Source organism: Tympanuchus pallidicinctus, unplaced genomic scaffold (assembly GCF_026119805.1).
Source record: "Tympanuchus pallidicinctus isolate F22 unplaced genomic scaffold, pur_lepc_1.0 scaffold7, whole genome shotgun sequence".
Taxonomy (NCBI): domain Eukaryota; kingdom Metazoa; phylum Chordata; class Aves; order Galliformes; family Phasianidae; genus Tympanuchus; species Tympanuchus pallidicinctus.
Genome location: NW_026294791.1, coordinates 21,545,541 through 21,572,511, shown reverse-complemented (window position 1 = coordinate 21,572,511; position 26,971 = coordinate 21,545,541). Strand labels below are relative to the sequence as shown.

The 26,971-nt window shown below is 34.2% G+C and overlaps 1 long non-coding RNA gene across 1 annotated transcript in view; it reads left to right on the top strand.

The window, feature by feature from the left end:
• The window catches only part of LOC128072710 (uncharacterized), a 123,126-nt gene extending 96,155 nt beyond the window's left edge, over positions 1–26,971 (top strand). Inside the window, exon 4 of the long non-coding RNA XR_008202412.1 lies at positions 26,867–26,971. This is a non-coding gene — a long non-coding RNA (uncharacterized LOC128072710). The remainder of the gene's footprint in view (positions 1–26,866) is intronic.

Sequence of the window (26,971 nt, the reverse complement as noted above, 5' to 3'; positions counted from 1 at the left end):
CATGAGGGACGGATTTATTTTTGTCCGGAATTTGAGTTGAGAATTCAATGGAAAAATTCTGTTTTCTTTTTTCAGTAGTCAATACTACAGATTACTCCCCAGTTTTGCTCCTCAAATATAGCCCGATCTTCAGTGTACTGAAAATGAATACAGCAGAGCAAATTCATTGTGTCTTGCAGGAATGTAAGAATTACAGTCCTCTAGAGGAAGACTTGATTGTTTTCATACAGTTTCAATTATAGAATAGTGGGACAAATGACTCTTTTTCACCATATGCGTGTTTATTATAAGTGCATCATCTGTTTAAAAAAAAAAAAAAAAAAGTGAGCAAAATGTTTCTAACTGAAAGCAATTGGAGTTCTTGTTAATTGGCAAATATAAGAGTCGTTTTGTCTTTCCTGCCCTAAAGCTGATGCCAGAATTTTGGATTCTATTTGCAGTTTTTATTACTTCAAGCATGGAAATCTTAATATCTTATTATTATTTATTTTTTTAAGAAGTTGTATGAAATATATTCACCTAGATGCAATCCCCCCTGGTGAATTCCTATGAAGTCCTAACTTCACAAATAGGAACTTTATGTGCAAATTTGCTTATGTCAATAAGTGTTCCTATGTTTTTCACAGAAGGGGGAAGTCAAAATGAATTTTCCAAATCTTTTCCCCAGAAACTCTCTTCATGTTGATTAAGTCCTTGAGATTTTAAACTGTGATGTATTTATGTAATAAACAGGTGTATATTCTATGCTGATCAATCTCTTCACTAGTTTCTTATCAGTATTTGCAGATTTTCCCATGCTGTAGGAAGGATTTAAGCTGATTGAAACACCTGATACTATAATACTTGCTTAGCTCTTATAAATGAATAAAGAAGAAAAGTCAATCACTTAATGTTGAGTAGATTCTATATTTATCTGTATTAATGTATTTATAAATCCACTTAAAAGTAAATTAGCAACTATGGAGTTTCTTCAGAATAGTGAACTAATGTTAATTTTCAGAAATCACAACAAAAGTTGTGGAGATAAGTAATACATAGATTTATTTTTTTTGATTGACCATTAGTGCTTGTCCAACAGGCTTCAAATGAACAGTTGCAAGATTATCAATTCCTAATCTCAATCTCTCTTTTTCCCACAAAGGGGAATGACATCGTGTCTTCTTCCAATTCCTCTGCTCTATATTGACTCCATGATGAGGATCCAAATTAAAGATGATATTGTGAGGATTTGTTAGCCAGCTCATGTAGTCCTTTGAACATGCTATAAAGCTTTGCTATGGAGCTTTATTTGGACAAGGATAACTATTCCAGCTGGTCTCAGTCCAGTTCTTAGTGAGCAGGTGTCTGCAGTTCATAAATAGCAATGACAGTGCTTAGTAAGCCATAACAGTAGCATCAGACAAGAAAGAAAAAATATTTAATAACAACAGAGGAACCATTGATTGACCATAGAAGCTCAGATGCATAAGATTGTGTTTGGTTTCTTGTTAAACTGATATTTTGCTTGTTGTTCGTGTTTTGTTACCATTCGGGTTTTTTTTCATACTACTGCAATAATCATGTTGCTTTGCAGTTCCAGAATTTGAGCATAAAGATGATAAATTGCATACTGTACAGAACTTTAGTATTTGTCTTTTGCATACTCTATGAAGACCTTATCTTTTAAAAAATGTCTCTTTTTGAAATAAAGTTGGTTATAAATATGCTCCTTCCTCCACATGTGCCCATGTTCAAATGCACAGAAGTTATTTTGTATGACCACATTTTACCATCTTTTATATATCATAGAATCCTTAGAGTTGGAAGTATCAGTGGAGAAAATATCACAGACACAATTTAAAGAATTTTGAGCATATACTTTTTTCCACTTAAATCAGTTGGCAAGTAAATTAACATTCCACTCTTGAAATTTTATAGGATGATTGACTCTTCTACCGCTAGATAATTGAGTACCAGCCTCTGCAATCACATGCAACTGATATGTTTAGTCCACTCACATCTAGATGCAGCAGAATGGAAAGCAGCTCTACTGAGACCCAAAGGGAGGATAGAGGGAGAAATGAAAAATAAAGCTAGATAGAATAAGATGTTTTCAGTGCCCTGGCACCCCATGGCAGATGCCTGGCTTGATCTATAAGAATTTCACCAGAGAATGTGGCTCTGGGTTCATTTGCTCTTATTGTTGTTTATTCCTTTTAATTATATGCCTGTTATTCTTCTTAATGTTATTGGGTATTGCATTCACATATATTTGACATTTGTTATGTGTATACTTTTAGAAATACATCTCAGTATTGTTTTGTGGTAGATCTTCTTTATGAGAGAAAAACTGTTACTATCTTTTAAAGGGCATCTGAGATTTGACTGTGAAATCTCTTTGGTTATTACTATCCAGCAATTTACTATCCAGCATTACTTTCTTCTCATTTTTCTGCTTCAGAAACTTAGTTTTCATTGCTACTCTCACTCCATACACCATATATTTCCAAGAAAAATTTGAGTAATTTAAGATTTTTTGAACAATTCAGTGTGACAGGTTTAATAGCACCTGACTGACCTTAAGTACTGGCTTATTTGGCCATCTCAAGATTTAAAGGTTACCAAGAATATCTGTAAATAGAATTTTGATATGTTGGCACATTTCTTATAGTAGCTGATTTGAGTACCTCTAGGCTTAAGTGGCAGCTGAGTAAGGGTTTGCAACACTGGTATGGGATTTAAAAGCCAGTTTTTTTCTTAGTAGAATTTTAAGTGCTGAAATCCCATTTTTGTACTTAGCAGGGTACGAGTCAGGGCTTCTGTAAAACACAGTTCTTTCATTTATCTAATAATTAAAAAGTAAAGCAAAAGTGGCTGCATCCCATTCTACTGCTAGGACACTTTCGTGTCCTGCTTTACTAGGAAAAAAACGTTGGCTTTATTTCTCTGTCCCTTTTATTATTTTTCATCAAGTTATATTCAATTTGTGGAAGCAGAATTCTTAACAATACTAGCATTTATATTACATGCGTATTTATGACTTTAAATCCAGAAGAGCAATCTTTTTATATTGAGTTCTACTTTTTATCTAGTGCAGATCAAAAATTAATCAGGATTACATATTGGCAGCATTGAATGGGATGGGATTACAATGGTAATCCTAAAACATAAACTGCATGTTAAGAGATACAATGGAAAGTATAAATTCTCAACTGAGGTGACTGTATCAGTCTACACAGCACAGCACAGAGTTGAGCAGTATAAATTAGCTCATAATGAGTTTCATATTGCACTGGCCAGTTTAGTTGTCAGTAGTGCCTGAAGTATGTAATTTTAAAAGAGTTTTAAATTAAAGTTTCTCTAAAATATCCTTCAGTCAAACTGAGAGTATCTGGCCTTCTTAAATTTCTTAAAAATGAAATTTAAAGTACATCTCTGAAAATAGTTAGATATCTATATTTAGCTCAGTTCTCCAATAACTGTGGAATGCTCATATCCCAGGGACTTATGCTTACCTTAGGGACAGGAAGATGCAAAGAGCAACATTTTCTGTAGAGTTACCTCATAGGTGGCTGTGGAAATCAGCTACAGTTAAAATGCCCTTTCTTCCTCTTCTGCTTTCTTCACTCACAAATGAAATCCTTGAGTCATTACATAGAATTTAACTTTATTCTTTTTGTTGCATTTTAAAAAAGCATTTAATATGCTTTTTATCCTTACTCCTGTGTTGCTATTTTTAGAGGAAGAAAAAAATATGAAAAACTCAGTTTATGAACTGATATTTTTACGTTATTATGTTGTTTGTTTTTTTTGTTTTTGTTTTTGTTTTTGTTTTTTTGCATTTATTTCTCTCTTTTTTATTTGGAGTTTTTTCTTTTTTTTTCCCTTTCAGTTCTGATGGTTGTTTTAGACCTCAGTAACATATGCAATTGCTGTAACTGACAGAACAAATGCTGCCCTGATAGCGTGTATGCTGTTGCCACCACTGAAAGGTAATTAGGTAGGTAAATCCAAGCAAATGAAAACTACAATGCAAAGAACTCTGAAAAATTGGTAGGACATGAACTGCCGTTCAATATGCAACAGTAATGATGCAGAAATGTCAGCATTTGTCTCACAGGTACCCCAAGACTCTGATTGCAGTTTGATTTATGGCAGTGCAAATTAAAGGTAACTGTGATGTTGGAGTCAGTGGCATTGTGGTAGTGTAAAACGAATATCGCTTACACACTCTGGATTATTGCCAGTTTTACTATTAGTCAGTCCAAAAGCATCAGTAACACCATTGAAAAACAAGATCTCTTTCTGCAGCTGGGGCTTGTGATGTTATGACAACAGCAGCACTGATTGTTGAGTGCCACGGCTAGACTTCCTACATGAACATGAAATAAACATGAAATAAAGCTGAAGATTAGAATTGAAGTGCTTTGAAATTTTAGTGATTAACAAGGTATGACCAAAAAAGTAAGGAATGTAAAATTGAAGATAATCAGACAAGTATTTTGAAAGAAAATTGACCACTGCATCATGGCACTGACTAAGCTGAAGAGTCAGGCTGAAGAAGACAACCTTTGTCTTTCAATATGATAACACCAGGCACCCTACTAGTTTGAAGAAATTGAGTATGTTGTCAAGCTTAACTAGACTGGACACCTAGATTATATTTCAGATTTGGTGCTTTGTGTATTCCATCTGTTTGGACTAATGAAAGATGGACTGTGTGGGCAATATTTTCCATGTAATTATAGTGTCATAGGCACTATGAAGCTTTGGGTCACACCAGCTGGTGCAGATTTTAATGAGCATAGCAAGCAGATTCTTGTTCATCACTGGAAAAAAATATATAGTTAATAGTGGTGTCTGTGTTAAAAACAAAGTAGTGTTTTGTAGCTGAGAATTTGCTCTATCCAGTGCTGTTTGTGTGTCATAGTTTCCTTGGAAATAAATAGGAGACATTACTTTCAGAGTAACCTATGTACTAAATTGTAAAAATATACAAATCGATTCCAGTGTTGAAGTACAACTTTGCTCTTGTCAAAATCAGTTGCAGTATTTGACTAACAATACATACTAGAAGTGGTATTGAATGAAATGTGGTAAAGGTTATAGTCTTTATAGTTGTTCTTTCCATAAGTTATGGTTGGAGTCATTTATGTTGATTGTCTGATGAGGGCTCTGCTGTATAGTGTTCACTGTCTTAGCACAGATGAAGTAAGCATGAAGATTTACTGGAGCAAATACAGTAAGAGTAGTTTCATCATCTGTATAGAAGCAGCTGATTAATTTGTACTCTACATATCCCCAAAATTGATTTCTTTTCCCTTAGTTTTATATTTTTAGTGTTATTTCATAATAACAAGTTATGATCTTGCCCTTTCATGCTTCTTTATTGCATTTTTTTAAGAAATGGAAATGATGGCAATAAGTCTGCTGTAGAAGTTTCTTGAATTTGCATTATGGTAGAACTACATGTGTATTTTAAACTAGGTTCTTCATAAGTGCAGCAAACACCATTTCTTTAACCACGGCCTACCAGCAGATTTTCTCTTTAGACTGAACTAATTTTGGGAAGAACTTCTGCCAGTTTCACTGCACTGATTGAGTACAGACTGGAGAAGGGCAGAAAGTTATTCTCAGAGTTCTTGTCTGAGCAGCAATTCTCTGATTTACAAAGATAAAATCTAAAAGAGTGTAATTACCTGACCTCGGTTTTCTCTTATTTGTTCATAAGCAAATTCAGTGTAAGGACCCTGCATATTTTAATGACTATTTAAAATTGATTTTATAGAGAGTGACATCCTGAAACTGGAGTAAAACCTTTATACTCATTCAGTCATGAACAGTACTGCCAGTTAATGATCAGAACTTAAAAAGCTTATCCTATCTTTAACTAATTTAAAAGTACCAGAATTTGGGAATAGCGATCTGCAGCAAGAGTTGTCTCCTAAAATTTGTTTTGAGAAATATGTGCATGGAGGAAGAACCTATTACTATCAAGGTTTCCTGCAACAATTTTTTCCCTCCTGTGTAAAAGGTTACACTTCTAAGATCACTTCAATAAGATGTAGATATTCCCTCATACATCCTTTGTTTCTGTGGAAAAATATTCCTTTTACTTCTATCTTTGGTCTCTATACATCATTTTAGTGGTGTGAATTGAAATAACTGAAATTAATGACCATTTATTTCAGAGTATTATTGCACACAATTTCTTTGATATTTTTTGTGCGTAAAATAATAGGCTAAGCTGTTCGTTTTTTAGGTTATTGCTATTGAAAGTTAGTAGAATGCAGATATTGATGATTCAGTACAGAACTATAATTATGGTAGTTGAAATTGAGAAGATGAATTTGAAACAAGAATGTGATTGCAATGAGAGCTCTTCTGCAACATATAATACAGAAAATCAAAACATGTCATAAATTGTTTTTAATTAATGAGCAATGCATCCTGCGTGTACTAACATTAAGTTTTAATGAGGCACAGTACTGCATTCTCTTCTGTTTTGAAGTATATCTATGTACTTACCTAATTTTTGAAGCACAGCCTAAACATGAGGTACTTTTTGATGTTTTTCAGTTAATTTTTCCAGCTAAATTTCCCTGATGTTGTCAGAGGATTTTAAAGCTGCCATGGTTTTTAAGTCCTTTCAATTCCCACTCTGTGGGATGCTGTTGCCTTTCGTATTCTGTTGTTTTCAAGATTATGGAAACAGGAAAAAACCTCTGTTTTCCTGAAGGAACATCTGAACTGTCAAACTCCATATGAAACATCTGACAGAAAATCATGGGGTGTCTCATTACTCTTCATACACAGTTTTTGCATTTTTTGAAGAGTAATTTATGTAATTTCTTTCTTCTTGTTTAATTTCTTTAAAAATGTTTAAAGAGGAGGGGATGCTAAACAATCATCACAATAAGTGCCCTTTGAAGAGAAGGCAGCTCAGTTTTTGCTTAAGCCAGCTGTCTTAAGGAAAATGAGATCTGATCTTAGAGCAGCCGACCTCATCGTTACAATGGCAGATAACACAGAAAGTACATTTATTAGATTTGAGAATTCAAAGTTAATGTGCTAGGGTACATTTGTACCCATAACATTCAATATTTTATACATTTAATACATTTGTTAGAGCCTAAGGATGGTAGATGTTCAGATTATGCAGAAGCCAAGCAGTTATGGTCTTCTGAAAATCAACTTTTTTTTTTTTTTTTTTCCAGTGATTGTGAGATATTGTTTATTTTCTTTATTACTTAGTGAACTCTACCAGCCTTTCTTAATGCACATACTAAAAAATTGTTTGTCAGTGTTTACATTACTTTGAAAAATAGTGCTGCACTCCCATCTGGGTTTCTAATGTCAGGACATTTAAAAATAATTCAAAGCATTGAAATTTTTGAAAAATATAGAGATTCAAACTAAAGGTCTGTCATTTAATCAGTCAACAATTGCTAAACATTAGTTTTTAGGCCTTGTACCATAATGCCATTATAAGACTGATTAAAAAAAAAAACCATCCCAGGAAGGTGGTGGAGTCACTATCCTAAGAGGTGTTCAAGAAACATTTACATGTTGTACTGAGGGACTTGTTTTAGTGGGAAATATTGGTGATAGCTGGATGGTTAGACTGTGATGATCTTAGAGGTCTTTTCCAATACTGGTGAATCTATGATTGCAAAATAAGGAAGATAATTTCATTGCATTTCATAATAATAAATTCATACTTGTGGTTAGATCAGTAGTTCAGATTTCTGGATCACAATGTGTTTGGTCATATACCATCATAAATTAAAAAAAACCAACAGGATAAAATTAATGGAAAAGTTGAATAAAGATTGATGATGCTTTGTACTGTTAAGTACCTACAGCAACTGCACATCTGTGGTATAATTATACTCCAAGCCTATGTTCCATGTTAGCAACAATTCTAGGTTTTTATAGTCTAATATTTTTCTGATAATTGCACTGTTCTCTTATACTGTAATATAGGTATTATTTTCTTTTATGAATTACTTTTTAAGTAAATAACATTCAGTACATGGGTATTGATCACTCTTCAATAGCAGAATATACAAAAGAATTCTCTACACCTTTACTGGTTAGACGTTGTTTGGTTCTCTTCGATTTTTCCATTCAGTTTTTTCTATTCAATTTTACTGCTAAGTACCATGACAGTAGATATGCTCTTCTAGTGGCAGACAGCTAGGCTAAGCTAATGTAATGGCAAATAATTTTTTACAAATTAGTCTTGCAAACTCATGTTGAGAGTTCTGAAAGTGGTAGAAGCTTAGTGAAGTAGCAGGCAATTAGCTTGTAAATTAATTGATGTTAAACTTGTCCTGGAGTTTTCTCACTTCTCATGCACTTTCTACTTGATCATCTATGCCTGCTGTGAACTTGTATATACTTGCCAAAGTATATTTTTCTCTGGTTTTATGTTTGAAACTGTTCCCCAGAGTGAAGTATTTGCTCTAGAAGTTCCAGAGGCAGAATTATGCTCTGTTTTTTATCTGATCTTTCTGATATGTTCTCAATTTTGTCTGTGAAATATTTCAAAATACACTACTGCTTGAAATCTCTTCCACATCTACATCCTCTTTCCCTGAGAGAAAGTGTTGGTATTGAAAAAGGGAACATATGAGGCTGAGTAGAAAATGTTACATTGAAATCTCACACCTAAAAAACTGCAAACATTATAACACGACAACACTCCTATGGAAAACTTAACATCTGTCATGTATGTGCAGTATCTGTAACTGTCTTTCATCTCTGTCAGTGTACTATCAAACTATGTGACCATTCGACAAATAACTGATGATAACATTTTTTGTTCATTTTCAAATAAGTTCTTTTACACCTCTGCATCATTTACTCAATACCTTATTTCTGTGAAATATATCATGCATAGTTGACTCTATCACAGTTTGTCCTGATGCTTTGATATGCATCGTTGATATGCATTGGTAATAAGAATGGAACTTTAAGACCCTTTTCTGTTAAGGCTGGAAAATCTTTTCTACTCCCTGGGGATGATGTGGCCTAAGCAAAAGCAGCTAGTGATGTTTACCAGCCTGCATTGCCAGTCTTGCAGCTGCTACTGGAAAAGGGCGCGATCTTCTGCATTTCATGTCAGTGTGTGCCAATATCTAAGATGTGTGAGGGAAAGGGATGATGCCAGGCACTTTTCAGTGGCATGTGGCAGTAGGACAAGGGGAAACAGACACAAACTGAGGCATAGGAAGTTCAGCACAAATGCACATGGGAACTTGTTTGCAGTAAGGGTGATGGAGCACTGGAACAGTTGCCCAGCGTGGTTGTGGAGTCTCCTTCTCTGGAGATGTTCAAGACTCAAATGAAAGCCTACCTGTGCAACTTGGTCTGGGGAGCCTGCTTTGGCAGGGGGGGTTGGACTCAATGGTCTCTAGAGGTCCCTTTCAGCCTCTGCAATTCTGTGATTGTTTGATGTTGCATCCATCAGCTGTGCAATGCTTAATGCTTAGATTTGGACAACAGATTTGACTCCTTCAGTATCAGATTTAACCTGACTAATGCAGGATGTCTGCTTACGATACCTTTCTGACTCACGCCTAGGTGACTTAGAATGCAGCTGTATTGTTGACTTCCATACATCAGTTGTAAACAAACTGCCTAACAGATCAGAATGCATAAGGATGATACCAACTCAGGCATGAAAGCATTGTGTATGCATTCTTTATATGTGTTCAGTATCCAAAACAGTAACAAGCAACTTTCACCAATGCAATAGATTTTTATTTCTTTGGGTAGCCTACCTTATACAGCACAGAAACCTACTTTCAGAATTAATGCATAAACAGAATTTTCTGTGTACTGCTGTAAGTCAGAGGACTTTGGGCTATACACCCCTTTGACATATCAAATTGTCATCTCTCAACATAAGTTTGTAATACAGTCTTAAAATCACACTGTCTTTTCTCGCTCTGATGCAGTTTGGTTGCATATGTTGTCATGTTCAGAGCTTTTTAGGATTCATTGATTTGTTTGATGCAGGATGAGAAACAAATTGCTGGTGGTTTTCAATTACTGTTTTTCTGAAAACATATCAAAACAACAGTAACAACTCAAGTTTCTTCAGATTAAATTCCTTACTCTTTTATTTAATTCTGACTTTTTTTTTTTTCTATTTAGAAACCAGTGTGATGACATACTTTTTTATTTTTTTGAAATATTTTAGGAAAGTTGTATCCAACTGTTTTGTTTATTTCAATGTTAGGAAGTTTTTTTGTGAAATCATATTTCACTGTCTTTTCTGCAATAGGTTTCCATTTGTTTAGCCTAAGTACATTTTGGTTTAAGAGAAATAATCAATTTTTTGTGCACTACATCTAATGCCCAATCTAAGGTTATCTCGTCCTCTGTAAAGATAATATGGATCTTGAAGTGGTTCATTTCTGTAGGGCATTCAACATAATTTAAGATTCTCTTGATTAACCTATTGATTTCAGGCATAAAGGGTAAACTATTTTTCTTTTCATTGTCTTTTTCCATGAGCTTGCTTTCCTTTTACAAGTAGAAGAAATTTGGAGTTTCCAGTATAAATTTTTTTAGTGAATATAAATATTTGAATGGTGTTTTTTTGCTCATCAGCAACAGTAGTGCATTTCAAAAAAATTCTTTAGTTAATAATGAAGTAGCAAATCATTCAATAAACAGATAATTCTATAATTATGTTTCCCATAAATGCAGACACTTAAAAAAAAAAAAAAAAAAAAAAAAGTAGTAGAAATGTTTTGCTATATCAGTTTAATGATTTGTTGCCCCAAAAGTTAGATTTTTGTAGATTTTTTCCATCTTTAGTAAGAAATGCTCCTTGATGATAGTGAAAATAAACATTACCCTCTTTTTGTTTGAAGATCTTTTCATAGCTTTTGCCAAATGAAATTGTTATGCTATTTCATTATCCAAAATGGAAATGTCAGCACTCTTCATACATTACAGATAAATTGTTCATTTTTGCAGAATAAAAATTCTAAAACGCTGTCTCAACTATTTTCATTATTTAATTTAAAATCTCTGCACACTGTCTGTCTCATGCTCTAATTGAAAAACACTGTTTTTCTTCGGGAATATCTTCGTGCAAATACTTTGGTCAGCACTGTGGCAAACTTCTTTCTCTGCAAGAAAGTCTTTATATGTATTGTGATGAGTCATGTCCTGAAACTGTGCAAGTCAGGAATTTAGCTGATTAGCAATTTTCTGTAAGTGGAGTTGCCCTACTTTAACAAAAAGAAAAAGAGAAAGCTCACTGCTGTTTCTTGCGTAAATACTTATATAGAAGAGACTAATTCAAATATGTGTAAACACATAAGATCATGACATAAATGAATACAGAAAATAAATAAAGGTAGAATAGGTCTATTTTGTTTCTTTTTATTTATTTTTTAAAACTTGAGAGAGCAGAAGCAAAGCATAGTTTGTCTAAGGGAGAAAGTAACAGGTGTAGGAATGGGCAGCAGCCATTTGTCACTATAAGAAAACCATAATGGTAGCATCAAGGAGAAAATTGTGCTAATAAAAAGTCATGCCTCGTGGTGCCATTAGTACTTGCTTGTGTTACATGAATGATAATAAGCATTATATCACTACTTGAATTTCTAAAATGTTTTACAAACTGCTTGTTTATACATTGCATTCTGTTTCACAGTTGGAAGATTTTCAGCACCTTCCAAAGAGTTTAAACTGTAACACTGCACACTGTTTGCCTTAATTATAAATGCAAGTGTTACTTCATGTTTTTATAAAACTTCAGAACCTTCTCCCTGAGATTTGTCCTCATTTCTTCAGCTACACTGGGTAGAATTATATTTTTTCAAAGCATTTTTCCTACAGTATACTACAGATTGTGATAACATCTTTGTAAGGTATTTGTCCTGATGCACAGACAGATGTCTTCAGTAATTAGAGTACATTTTATCTGAAGGTTTCTGTATAGAGACTGTATAGAACCAATTATGAATGGAATGATTGGATGCTCCCACTACTGCCTTGCAGTTATTTTCAGTTTTTAGCAGCATCTGTGTGCCTGAACAAAATCAGTTACTGTATTATTAATTCATAGCCTGGCTTGTATTCTGTTATGGTAAGGACAAGTCCTTGCTATTTTTATCTTTGAGAGTAAGAAAATGAAGACTCCCTCTTCTGTTTCTGGACTTTACGAAGCTCATAGCTGCTGAACTTTACTGCTTATAGTTGTGCAATAACCTATATTCTTTACCAACCTGATCTAATATTTTTTATTGCTCACTATGTGTAGTTAAGTTGCTTTCATAAAACACAAACTTAAAGGATCTTCTTTGAGTCACCTTCATGTTAACTGAAACCCAAAGCTGCATTCAGAAAGTTTCTAAGTTTCACCATGGTGTTTATTTGCCTTTCACAGCTGTGCATGGGAAGCATACAATTGTTCTGTTTCATTTAAATCACAAAGAGAAAGTTTATGTCATCGCAGCTTTATAAATCCATGATATACTGTTAATTTACTTCACGGGATCCTTATTTACCTCAATCCTTGCTCCAATGCAATACATTTACCTAAATTATAATACGTTGCTTAGTGATGCACAAGTCTGACTTAAAAAGCAGCCAATTGCATTTTTTTGAGGGTTGTCTGTCTTTAGTTTGAGGATGACATCATTCTATGCCTGTCCCTCTCTGGCAGAAATGAGGATGATTGTTTCATATCGTGGCTGTTAAAACTGCTGTCATTAAAAGGGTATAATCCTCTTGAAACATTTTTATAGTTCTTTATTGAATCAAAAGAGCCCGTACTTATGAGGAGAAGAGATGCTTTGTGTAATCTGGGAAGCTGCAGAAAAATGGAGGAGGGGGTAAGCCAAAGAAGGGAGTGAGAGTGATGCACATTAGTCTTTAATGATCTGCACCTGAATTCAATCAGTCCCCCTTCTCAGGCCAAGCACTGGATACTTCGTAATGTGGTTACAGAGCTGTAACAAAATGCTGTTTCTCAGCAGGCCAGAATGATTACAGGTGAGAGAACTGACTCTGATTTTGGCTTTGGAGTTGAAATGTTCTGTTCGTAGTAAAATTTGTATTCACTAAAGGCTGATATCATCAGCCAATTCTATTAAAAACATGTAATTTCAAATAAACCACAGAATGATTTTAACAAGCCCCCATGAACAAGTGAAATCTCATGTAGTGGCATCCGCATACAAGCTACTTATAGGGAAGACCGGTGGCTTTTTTTTTTTCTGTACCAATTAATCCTTTTTCCTCTATGCAGACCTTTGTGCAGACTGAGCTTTTCTCCTCTGAATATCTTATCTTAATTAATACCCAAATTGATATCCTGTAAGAGAAATGGTGCTTTGCTGCAGTGCTTTCACAATTCCTTTGCCGTTTTGCTCTTAAAGATGGATAGCTGTTAAAGAATTAGTGCCACACTTTCAACATTTGATAACAGGTCTGCAGAGTAACTTAAATTTTTAGAAAGATCTTTCTCTGTGCTAACCTGGTTTTAAATCACATTTGATACCTTAAAAAGAGATATTGAAAAATGACTTTGTCCCACTGGTTCTGTGTTTGTAGGTTCTGGCTGCAATAACTTTTACTTTCAGACTCACGTTAGAAATTTGTATGGTTGGTTTTTTCTGAGCAAATTAGAGCTTTATTCTGCCAAGAGACTTCTGCATGTATGCACTCAACTGACTGTCGGCTTTCTCTTATTGACCCCTGATTGTTGTGCAAAGACTTGTTCTTTTTGTCTTGTTACTTACGTACTACTTTTTCTTTTTTTCTGCTTTCCCCTTTTCTAATTTGAATTATTTCCTTCCACTTGATGTTTGTTTCAAGTCTACTTTAAAGCACTGTTAACAGCTTCAGAACAAGATCTTTTTCTTCAGTATGACTCCTGTACAGAGACTGTACTATCAAAATAGCCCCCCAATTTGGAGGCATGAACTTTTGTCTTATTTATGGCAAACAGTGGGATTACAATTTATTCATTTTTCACTTTGATTTTATATATTCTGTTGGTGACGATTACCATCATGTAGCATCAATCATGTAATTTAATGTCAGAGATACTTAGTCTTTTTCTTAGAAACTGGACCTGGTTTGTTGGAAGGTAGTCAGTAAATATTTGTGAGTTTGTGTGTCATGTGTTATTTATCATAAGACAATGAAGTTTTTAAAGTATTTTTTTAGAGACCAAAGAGATTCTTTTATACATAACTGTCTTCAGGAAAAAAAAAAAAAAAAAAAAAAAAAAAAAAAAAAAAAAAAAAGTGAAAATTATTTGGAACTTAGGTGATATAGTTTGTACCACATTTGTTATCAGAACTTATGTTCTTCTGTAGCATTATAAATGACTTCAGCTTTCTGTTTGAGCTAAAATGTTCTTTAAAACCAATTATAGCACTGATTGTAATGTGTGTCAGGTGCCATATTTAATTTCATCCACATTAAAATTATATATGATGATTAATAATTAAAATAACTTGTGGATAAAATAATAGCTTTGAAGGTTGGAAAGCATATTTCCTACAAAAACCTTTTCATGTTCCACTTTGAAATTATGTACCGATTTAAGAAAAACAGAAAACAAATTCTACCTCCTAAATCCTTTAAAATTATGGATAGTAAATATGCAGAATACATTTATATCATATTTAGACAAATTTCCTTTGTAGTTCAGATCAAGCTAAATATACTTAAGTGGTAGAACTACATTGCAGCAAGTTAATTGCTATGAAAACAAAATTATTCTCAAAGTCTTTACATTTACCCAATCCTATTTGTGCAAATCATCTTATACATTATGTGATACAATTGTAATTGTGAACAATATTTAAATTATTAGCCTGTTTTCTCATCAGTCACTGGGTTTCAGTAACTCCCAAAATTTTTGTAGTGAAAACTGTTTCCAAACAGATTTTCCTCTTTATAAATCTTGTACTATGTGGAAACTAGTGTAAACAATTTGAGGCACAACATTATGGAATTTTTCTGTCCTACAGTAATTTTTATGTAATTTGTTTGATTTTTGTGAAAAGAAAGTCATTATGCATCTGCTTATGCTGATGTTAATGTGATATCATTAAGGTTTCTTTCAAAATATGGAAATGTGTCTTCTTGTTAATGAAATGTAATGAAAGTATTCACAGTATCACGAATGGTGGATGTTTCCCGTATGGTGAATGACAAGAAATTAACCATTTATTGTAGTTAATTACAGGAACAAAACTCTTATTCTGATACCAGAAAACCCCTAGGGAATTCTTGTTTGTAAATGGCTTGAAGAGAGCAATGTTTTGAAAGAAAGGCGACTCCCATCCTCAATTTGGATATTCTGAGAATTTAATGCATCTTTTTTTCTTCCATTTTATTTTGCTTAGTATTCAAATATACTTCTTAGAGAGATAAATATTTTCCATTATACAAGGGCTGCCCCAAATGTAATGTCTCCTATTTTATTATGATTGTTATGAGCACAGCATGCAAGCTTTTATATATGGTTGAAAAAATACATTGCTAATGCTGGTGACTATAGTGAAAAACAGTGTTTTGGGGCTGACAAGTTGCTCTATCAAATAGGAGCTATTACTTTTGGAGCTACCTGCATGCATAGCTCAGGAAGCCTGTGGGCTGAACAGTATGAATGTTCTGCTTTGGCATTGTGCAGGGGAATGATCCAGTCTCAAGTGCGTGGTTCAGAGTCCTCATTATGCATCCAGTCCTTGCACACACACCTTGGAGTACAGAATCTTCAATTTCCTTACCATCATAACACTGTGACTGTGGAGAGGAAAGCATATGGGGATCCACTAATAAAAATGATCACTTTAATTTTGAAATACATAAATACTATCCTCCTTATTACTTGAAAGAAGTCAGAACAGCGGGTGATTGAACTGTTGAAAATTGCTTCTGATGAATTCTGGAAAATGACAAAAATGTAACAGGGACAGCACTTTCACTCTGTTGCTTCTCTTTCCTTTACATTCTCTCTTATCTAATATTTTTATATTTTCCCCCAAAAAAATTCAAAGGAAAAATGAAATCTTTTACCCTTTGGGGAAAAGCTTTTTTTTTTTTTTTTTAACAAGATTCAATATTTCTTATAATTTATTATTAATTTTATTCAGTGAAACTTTTCAAGGTAGTCACAGAGAAATAGACTTCAAAAGAGGTTGAAACTATTTAGATCATAGCAGAGGAGACGATGAAATGATTGTTAGTCTTTCTTCCTCTTTCCATAGAGTATCTTGACCGTCTTTCATCAGGTGAGCCAAAATATAATTCAGTTTCCTACCAAAAAATGCATTTTACTTCATTGCCTTTACAGTACTGTAATCTAGATTCAATTTTTTAATAAGATGACAATTTTGAGTCCTGCTCAGCTTTATTTTTCTGAACTCCAAAATACTGAACGCTGTCATAGGTTTTACGTTACTTTGTTCGCAATGTGTTAGATGCAATGAGGAGATACAATCGCATCATTCAGATCTATATGGATTTCAAAATGTTTCCCAATTTTCAAAAGTTCTAATGTCTTTGGCAAGACAGATTCTAGGTCTAATCCTAAGACAACTCAGAAAGCTCATTGCTGAAAATGAATGAGTGTGAGAGAATAATTTAATCAAATCCATTTTTTTTTCTAATGTAAGAAAGGGAACTAATTGTATTTTCAGGCTATGATTAATTTTGTACCTGTTGCCATGAGTGCTCATAGCAATTGGTTCTAATCTTGTTGTAATTGTTTCCAATAACAACAGAATATTTATATTGTTACAGAAATGGAAGAATAAAATTTTGACATTGTTTTTGATGTAAATTAGACTGCTTTGACCACTGAGATAATAGGAGAAGCTCTTGATAGGAGGAATCATGCTGACCAGCCTTTTACTCAGGAAGAAAGGCATAAGCTTTCCTGCAACTTACAAATCAGACAGCTCCTCTTGTGGTTATCAGACCCTCTGTTACTCTCTCTGTCACAGTCCAGCATGGGGAAGAAGCTGCTTTACACTAATTGAAAAAGCATGATTCGAAGAGCAGACAAGGTGCTTTGTAATGTTCCTTTTTAGACCAAATCACTGGCTTTCATAACCTTCCATTTGATCAGACCTTTTCTTATTATTCTGGTGTATTCTTCAAGTGTTTCAATTGAGCATGTTTTTTATTCAGTTATTTGAATACATTCTGCTTATGACTGTTAGATTTCTAATACAGAATTGTGTCAGCTATTATCTGTGGAGTGTAGTGGTGCTCATTTGTTGTTGTTGTTTTTTTTTTTTTTAATTTTTTCTTACTTGTAAGAATGGAGTGGACCGAGCCTTTTTTCTTTTTTTTTTTTCTTTTTTTTTTTTTTTTCTTTTTTTTTTTTGAGCTCAATTGCTGTATTTATTTCAATGCATTCATCTTTCGTGTCCCTGATGATGTTTCTGAAATGATGAGTGTTTACTGTATGTAGCCATTCTGGGACATCTTTGCATTATGCAATGATGATTTGACTATTTTAAATCTGTGTGTTTTGAGGTATCCTAGATATGCACTTCCCAGGCACCAGTTCTCTTCTTTTAGATTTCAGTCCAACTGGGGTTCGGCTGAGAGAGCTGGGGCTGTTCAGCATGGAGAAGAGAAAGCTCCAGGGAGACCTGAGAGCTGTCTATTAGTATCTGAAAATGAGTCTGTAAGAAAGAAGGGGTCAGCCTGTTTAGCAGGGTCTGTTGTGGTAGGAAAGGGGAAATGATTTCAAATTAAGAGGTGAGATTTAGATTGGATATAAGGAAGAAGTTTTTCATTGGAACAGTAGTGAAGCACTGGCAGAGGTTGCCCAGAGAGGTAGTAGATGCCCCATCTTTGGAGACACCCTAGGTCAGGCTGGATGGGGCTCTGAGCACCTGATCGGTGCATAGTTGTCCCTGAAGGGGATTTGGACTAGATAACTTTTACAGGTTCCTTTAAATTCAGGATAATCCATGAACTGATTGCTAGAATGTCTGTTATGTACTAAGCATGTTATTATACAATGTATCAAAGTATGTTAAATTTAGTAATGTACAGAAAAAATGCTACTACTTTTCTGTGGCTAAAATGGAACAACATCATATTATTTTTTCTAAACTGAGGAATTTTTTTTTTTTTTGAGAAGTCTAAATTATTTTTAGTGTACATGAGATTTCCAGGTTTGAATATCTGTGTTGCACTTTCCTAGACACTTTAGCATCTGCCTCCAAGGAAATGCATCTGAAATGTACTCAGTACTGTAGCTTAGTATAGCAATCTTTGGAATTTAAGATAAAAGTTCACTGTAGTGTAACCTGGTATTTGTTGGGAAATGCATATGCAAGAAGCTTTTTGTAATTGTTCATGAAGCTTTTAGACAGATATCCCCTCAGGTACCTGCAGATTTCAGTGCAGTGTGTGATGATATTGTTTATTCAGGCTACATATTAGCATTCTCTACACTTCACTACTTCTTCAGTCATCTGGGACTTTGTGTGATTGTTTCTGTAAACTTATTTCACTTGCCTACCTTGTAGAAATGATTCTGTAGAACACATTGTCACTTATTGCTATAGACCAAAGTCATAAAACAGCTTCCTCCGAGTTTAAGAAGTTTGCCTCTTGCTATTACAGGGCAAGTTACACTGGAGTTCAGAGTCTAATCCTAGATGTTTTATAAGTTGGCATGCCCAAAATTGTTTTGCTGATGAACAGCGGGAAGAGTATCTTCTGTTTCAATGAACTGCAAAATCCACTGGATTTTTTGATGCTTTTATCTTTCACTTAGATTTGGACATACTTAACTTTACTATTCTCCATAAATAGAAAAAGATTACATTGTTGAAAAGAGATTCCTCAGCTTTTATGAAAGTCTGGGCTACCAAGTTCCTCATCGCCTTTGATACGTTTGGGGTTACTTCTGCTGGAATTACTTTTTCATCCCAATATTTTGGTAATTAATATCCGTACACAAAAAAAAGCATCAAATATCAGAAGTACTTGAGAGTCTTCAGTCTTTGGGTTCCATCACAAAAATTAGAGCTGAAATTAACAAAGAACTAACAGTTTTTAGGAAGCTGTGTATGCAGCTTTGTGTTTGCATACTGGCTGCTGAAGATATGAATGATATTCTTATGTAATATTTGTTCTGGTTAGGTCTGGATTTCAATGAGGTACTGAATAAATGAACAAAAAATGTAAGGCCATGCTCTTGGGCTAGAGTCAAATATATATTTTTTTAGCTTCTGGGAATGACTAGAAGGAAATTGCAGGCAGCATAACTACTGCAGTAGTTTCATGATGTAATCATGAAACAAAAAGTAAATGCATTTTTAAAATGTATCAACAGAGATTTGGCAAATACCTCTTCAACAAATACCTTTTCATCAGGATCCTGGTGGCATCTCACTGCAGATACTGCATAAAATTATTCTGTTTTCAAGAGTAATAGTTTAAAATATTATTTAAAAATCCCCGAGGGTGGTCAGAGAAGAAGGCAGGAATATGTTAATCACGTGCAATATGTAAGAAGGAATTTGATAATTCTTTAGAAATGCTGGGTTGGAAGACAGATTACTGCTATAAGAACATGAAAATGGAATCCATTTACTGCCATGAACTGGGCCTGAGTCCATTTAGATCATCAAATTTAGGTAGAAAAAGAAGATCTGGAAAATCTTTCAAAGGTATTTATGACATCAAAATAATGTAAAGAAATGTACAAAAGGAAATGCGCAAATCATGCAGCTCATGCCTAGTTCTCTGTTTTACTGGTCTTCTTTAAAGAAGTTGTTTGCATATTCAGTAGAAAAATGCTTTCAAGACTTTTTAGATGGTTGCATTTTAACACCTTGTAGCTCACATAAGCTCTCAGGGTAGCTGTACCCGAAAAAGTTGTGCTCCTAGCTGAAAAGTATCTGCTCCTGGCTTCTTTGATTCCAAGTTACATTTAAGTCCAAGTTGTTTTTTGAATATGTTCCACTGACATAGGTATAAATTAATACTAATTACTATTGAACTGTAAGCACACTAATGAACAAGTTCCAAAAAGCTGCCATTGTATGCATCTCAAGATAAACCATCATTGTGTTACAAAGTGCATTATTTTTCCCATGAATAAATTTGAAGAGATTTATTTCTTCAGCCTCTTGGTAATGTTTTCTTTACCATTATAAATAAAATGAATTTAAAGTGAATCTAATATCCAAAGAAAAAAGCTTTGTCAGCAGTAGCTTGTTCAGAAAATAAACCTGGGATTCCAATTGAGCTACTCTTATATCTAATTGTTCTTACTTATGGAAAAGAATCCAGAGCTGACAGGCTGTTTGCCATGTACCGTGTAGTAACGTATTAGAAAAAAAAAAACAGTCTGTGAGTTCCCTACAATCAGAAAGTATCTATTTTAGCTTTGAGCATTTCATTTTGAGTAAAAGTAAGTATGACACCAACTGATACGATTATCATGAGGTAATTGTACCCAAGGGATTAGAAGCATTTGCCTGCAGGTTGCACATGTAACAACCCTGAAAGTAAATTATAATAATTGCTTCATAATAAAACTCTGCACTGCTGCACCTTGTATTCCAAGTAGCCTGAGGTTAGCGAAATACTTTCAGATGCTTTTGGCAATTTTACTTATTTATTTATTTATTTAACCTTAAGGTTACTTCTATTAAGATCATTTCGATGAATTGAAATGAACAAATGCAATATGCCCGAATTGTGCTTTTTTTCTAAAGAAAATGTTTGCATCCAGTATTGCATCTTATTATTTTTTTTCTCCCCAAGGTACATTTTGCATCTCTTGTGCCTTATACAAGTGTCCTGTGTTTAGTGTATACAGTGTCACAGAATGCTGAGATTTTTAAGCAAGCTGGAGAGTTTCAATAAGTTACTCTTGGAAGTTTTTCAGCGGGCTAGGAAAGATGTATGAGGTAGCTTTAGAGACTTATCGTGCCTTTTACCCTGAGTTTGAACTATTTTTCTTTACTTAATATTATTTTGCTTGTCATACTTATCTTACCTCAACTCAACTGCTGACAAAACCACTTTCTGCACTGAAAACTCCATACATCGCTTAGATTAGCAGATATATAGAAGCCTGACACTGAGAACTGGAAATATCTAGGGACATAAAAATTGAAAAGGATGATTTATAGATTACTTGATAAAGCAAGTAGCTCCAGTTCTGCCTACATGATCTGGGAAAGAAGAAGGGCACATTAAGTTCTGCATATGTCACATTTCATTTCCATGTATCAGTAGGAGTTCTGTAGTAGTAAGTTCAGGGAGCAAAATGTCCCTAGCCTGTTCCTTTTGATCATCTCTATTTTACCTATAACTGGTAAGAGCTGACTACGTTTTCTGCATCTTTGTGGCTTGAAAATGGAATAACCTCAAGATGTAATCTTCAAAAATGTATTGGAGGTGGCTTTTGTGTGTCTGGAACCCCTCTCACAGAACTGAAGTTATTAAAAAAAAAGCCTCTGTACTTGTATAGTTAGCATTAAAAACTTAAATTATATATTCAGTGCCACAGAGTGAAAATTCTAATGATGTAGTGATTCAACAGCATGACTGAATGCTTGAATAAAGCATAAAAGGTCAGCCTCATATCGTGATTTTGATTCCATTGCATAACAGGTGTTCTGTACCCCAGACAAATCTCAGTATTTCTGCAAACCTCCATGGAAGAATTTCCCATGGCTCTCTCAACGCAGTTGCAACTTTGGTGATTTTCAATCTCATAGTACTATATCATTGGTAAGGCAATAATCCAGTGTTAGGTGGGAATGGACACACATCTCTCAGATCTTTGCTCTCAACCTTTACTTGTACCACTGAATTATTATTGATTGTTGATATGTATCTTATAATATATAATGTCTCACAGCAATACTTTGAACAGACTTAAAGTGTGTTTTCTTGGATGTATACAAACCTAGAGAGTTCTTGAGTTTCACAGAATTTTGGAAAATTAAGGTTAGCTATCAGATGAATTCATCTCTCTATCCACCTAGGTTTTTTCCTCTTAATTTTGTTTCTTTTCAGTTAACAAGCAAATTTTATCTGAGTGACTACACTGAGTCAATTTGGATAGGCTATCTTTTCATGGGTTGACTGATTTAATAAATAGCACCTTAGAACTGATTTGTCCTTCACTCAATGTATCCTAAGTACTATTCATCTGAAAGTCTACAGGGTTTTTTTTCTGATTATTGATTTAAATGTTTCATTTGAAAAATAATTTCAGAAGTTAGATGCCTGGAATAACTGTAGAAGGCTTCTTGATTTCAGATTATGTCAATCTCAATGCTAAGCATAACAAAACTTGAATTAGGAAAGGTTACTATGAATGTTCCTAATACTGGAAGCAGCAGACTGGTGTCTTGCACAGAAAAGACTTCCGTGATCATTTCTACTTGTATTCATTTTAATTATTTAGTGAGGAGTTAATAATCTTACAGCTGGGGAGGAGGGGAGGATGAGAAAATAGTCCTTTTATTTGATTGTTATGTTTTCTCTTTCTACTAGTATTAAGATCTTCATCCTGTTCATCTTCTTCATTGGATTCTGTTCAGCTTTGTAGAGGATGGCACTACAGTAATAGCTATGAGTAATTGCATTTCTCCACTTTACCTTTTTTGTCAGAAGTGAAGTACATGTTGCATTGCACTTTTTTGTGACTAAAGGGACTACGAAATCTTTTGTGTTTAAGCAGAATTGAAAATGGAAAGTCCCTTTTTTACTCTGGCATAAGGTGTGCAAACGTGCAGGAATTTGAGATATACTTTTTTCTTTCTGAAAAGTTGAAACTTTGATTTATCCTCTAAAAATTATTTATATGTACGAGTACAACTGAGCAATGTTTTATAGCACAGTATTGACCTAAGTTGAATCATCATTAATTATTTCTATCACAGACATATAGTGCCATTAGTAGAAAAGCAGAATGTCTTTATAACTCCAGGAAATCAAACATCAGCCACCCAAAACTAATATTCTGTCGTTACATTTCTGTTTACCAGTGAACAAAATTCTGTTCTTGCTGATTTGAAAAAGTTCCCTGGAGTAAATGCTTCTACAACATACATAAATCATATCCTCCATCAAGTAACCTAATGATGCTTTGGGGGTGGCATCATTAGGCTTCTACATAATATTTTGCCTGACAAAGAACGAAAACTATATTTTAATTATCAAGGCACTGAATAACAGGGACAAATAAACAACTTAAAACCTGACTCTTTGTTATCTTTTCCTGACAAAGTAACAAAGCAAAACACACCCTTACCAGGCTCGTATTCTACTACAATCTCAGTCCTAATATACATTCTTGCCTTTGGTAGGGAGAGAAATTGATTTTTTAAAAATTATTTATTTCATTTTTACTTGGTATTTTTACTGTCTCATAGGTACAGTGGGCAAAAGATTGGTTGATTGTTATCAGTAGATAACTGATTTCTTTTTCTTCATGCATCTTGAAAATCTCTTCAAGAGGTTTCTCAAAATCTGCTGGATTTTATGCATGCATCTACAGTATTTTTCTCTTAAATCTCTTGTTCTTGTCTTTCATCTAAATTGATGTTCAGTGCCTTTCCTTTCAAGAAGTGTACCAAGAGACGTTTCCACCAAACCTTAAAAACTTTTAAAACAACGGGACTCCAAATTTATATAAAATGTGTATGCATACATAAATTACATATGAAGGAACACGCTATTAGATAAGTGCTACTGTAAGAGACCACAAAGTAAAATTTACATGCTAAAAACTATGACTTCTTAATTTATGTCACAGAAATACTGTTGCTAATGTTTTCATTTCTGTTCTAGCAAGATAGAATAAAAGGCTCCTTTATTGTTTCAAGATGCCACATCACTCTAGAAGAATGTGGCCTTATAGGAAGGATGACTGTAACTTCTGCTGCTTCCTTTAGCACTAGTTTGGCTTAGAGCTGGAAACAGAAAGTTCCTTATCTACTACGGACAATTAGAGTCCAATGTCCCTTGAAAATCCCGACTGAAGTAGTTAGTTATCTTAAGTGAGTAAAGCTATGAACAAACTTTTGGTTACTGTCCCTAGGACACTACTTTATATAGGCAGACTGGACTCCCTCACACAGAGACAGGGGATCAAGAAGGCTGGAAGATTGTGGATGTCATATCTGAGTTATTCATCTGCATAGATAATTAATCAGTTCCTCATTTAGTCTTCCACATTGAACATAGCTTTTCCAGTGCTGAAACATTCCTTTTTAACCAGAATGCCATTGTTAATTTTTTATTTTTTTTTAATCTCCTCACAGTATCTTGAACTCCACAGTATATTCCCTCTTCAGGGTTTGCACAGGTTTAGCATTTTAACTTTCTAAAATAGATTTTGGATGAAAGCCCTGCTTAACAGCAAGTTAGATAACTCATATCATCATGATAAATCTTTCTGCTCTATCTGCAAACTGTAGCCCAGAAAGTAGAGACAGAAATCATATGAATCTTTTTTGATAGTGTGCCTGACAGGTGATTTCCAGGCATTGCTGACTTCTACATACATATGCTGTGTGTGTCTGAATGTATTTTAGCCCAACTAGTTTGAAGAAATCAGAAAGAATCTGATACTCTATTAGCCTATAATCACATTCATTCATGGTTTGTTACCCTCTACTCTGCCAATTCTCAATCTTCAATTATAAAATTAATGAAATCACTGACATTTAAATGTCTTCTCATCCATACTCCAGATAATTACCTGTATATTGTTTAATGATTTCCTCTTGCACTTAATGCCATTAAAGACATAAGCAATTTGTCTTTGGTCTAACATCTTTTGAGGAGATATACATCTTAAGGCTATTTGTGTCAAAAAATTTTATGGCTCATCGTTGCCCTGCACAATTCTCAGGTTTAGTACAAAGTTTCTAAATATCTGGGACTAGTGTAACTGTATTAAAAACAAACAAACAAACAAAACCTTAATATTTCACAAGTTTTTCTTTGAATGATAACTTTGGCTGAAACTACTCAATTATAGTGTGATCTAGTGGTCTTCCTATCAGTGTTTGATGCCTTTACTGAAACATGTCTTCCTTAGACTGCTACCTGGTGGCTTTTTTTTGCATTTCGTATTCAGTTGGTTCATGAAAGCTATACTGACATTTCTAAAGTACGTTCAATCTATAAAATATTCTACAAGCGTGTTTAAATACATACCAGATAGTAACATTTTGTACTGATGAGCTGTTTCATAACTTGTATTGAAGTTTTGGGGGCTATGAATTTTCAGAAGATTCAAAAGTTTTCAGTAAAGGATCACTTTGAGTTTCATGGAAATGGGCTAAAAAAGAATAAATTACTGTTGTCACATCTTATTGTGATTGAAATCTGTGGTGTTACAGGAAGATTGGTTCCATGGTCTCACTAGTTCAAAGCTTTCTAAATCTTTATTGCTGGAGGTACAGTCCCATCTGCATTGCAAGCCTCTCGTAGTCCTCATTGCTAGGGTCATCACTTAGATTTAGTACTTCTTTTTGAAAATCTATCTGTGGGACTAGTCACCTCTTGACTAAATATCATGCTATAACCATTAATGTGTTTTTTGTACAGAGAATCATAGAATTGTTTGAATTGGAAGGGACATTTAAAGGTCATCCTATCCAATTTCCCTGCAATAAAAAAGAATACCTACAGTTCGATTAGGTTGCTCAGAGCTTAGTTCAGCCTGACTTTGAACATTTCCAGGAACAGGGGCTTCCACCTCTTTGGGCAGCCTGTGCTACTGCTTTACTGTCCTTCCCATTAAAAAAAAAAAAAAATCTTGTTCCTTACATCTAATCTGAATCTCCCCTCTTTTAGTTTCAAACCATTTTCCCTTGCCCTATCACAACCGACCTTGCTAAAGAGCCTGTCTGTTCCCTTCTTTCTTACAGCTGCCCTGTAGATACTGAAAGGTCATTATTAGGTCTGCCCAGAGCCTTCTCTTCTCCAGGCTGAACAAACCCAGCTCGTTCTCACAGTGGAAGTGTTCTATCCATTGGATGTATTGATTTGATTAATAAAGTTGTGGGTTTTTTGCTGGTTTTTGGTTTTTTGTTTTTTTACTCTTTACTACGTATGACTCATGAACAGTACTTTTTACAATTACTGTACAGCTTTAGCACCTCAAATTGTCTGTATAGATGAATACTTCTCAAGCCTATTTTAGCTCTGAGGTTAAGAACCAGAAGAGTCAAATTAAATGTCTCGTGCCTCTATTTGACCAAGAGAGTCTTAGAAAATTGCATAGAATTAGCATCATGTAATAAAAATGCTGAATTAGTGTACTATATACTGACTGAAAAATTTTTGGTTTTGACAGTATAGAATCATAGACTATTCTCTGTTGAAGACACTGTTGGCTCACAGTTATCCCTTTTACAAAAAGAAGTATAACGTTGTGCAATTCGTAGTACTTACAAGAAACCAGAAATCATTGCAGAATTATTTAGTCCGTTAATTGAAACCTTACCATACATTCAAACAAGGTTTCAACTTCAGATTGAACAACCTCACTGTAGTTACAGTTCATACAGTTAATTGTAGGTGTGGAATTCAGTGGAATAGTAGAAATAATAGAAGATATTTTTTTCTCATATGTGAAACAGTGCATTAAATGAAGGGTTTTTTCTAATTAGCTAAAAATATATCAGCCACAATTTAAAAGTTTACTTATGAAAATGTCTAAGAAATGTGGCTTTATTCAGTAGTGAAGTGCAATGTAGACAGTTTCCAGTCATCAGTAGGCCAGAGAATTTAGGACTGAATAGAAATTTTGCAGTTGTCCGTTAATTGTTGAATGAATCTTTTCCACTTTCACTATTTTTTAAAACTGAAGCTGGATGTGTTTTTGTAGTTATTACAGTGTCCTAGGAAGATCTGGTGCCAAGAAAAGAACATGTGAAGCAGGACTGCTTTCCCTTCCTGTCCTTCCTACACAATGCTGAGTGAAGAGATAAGC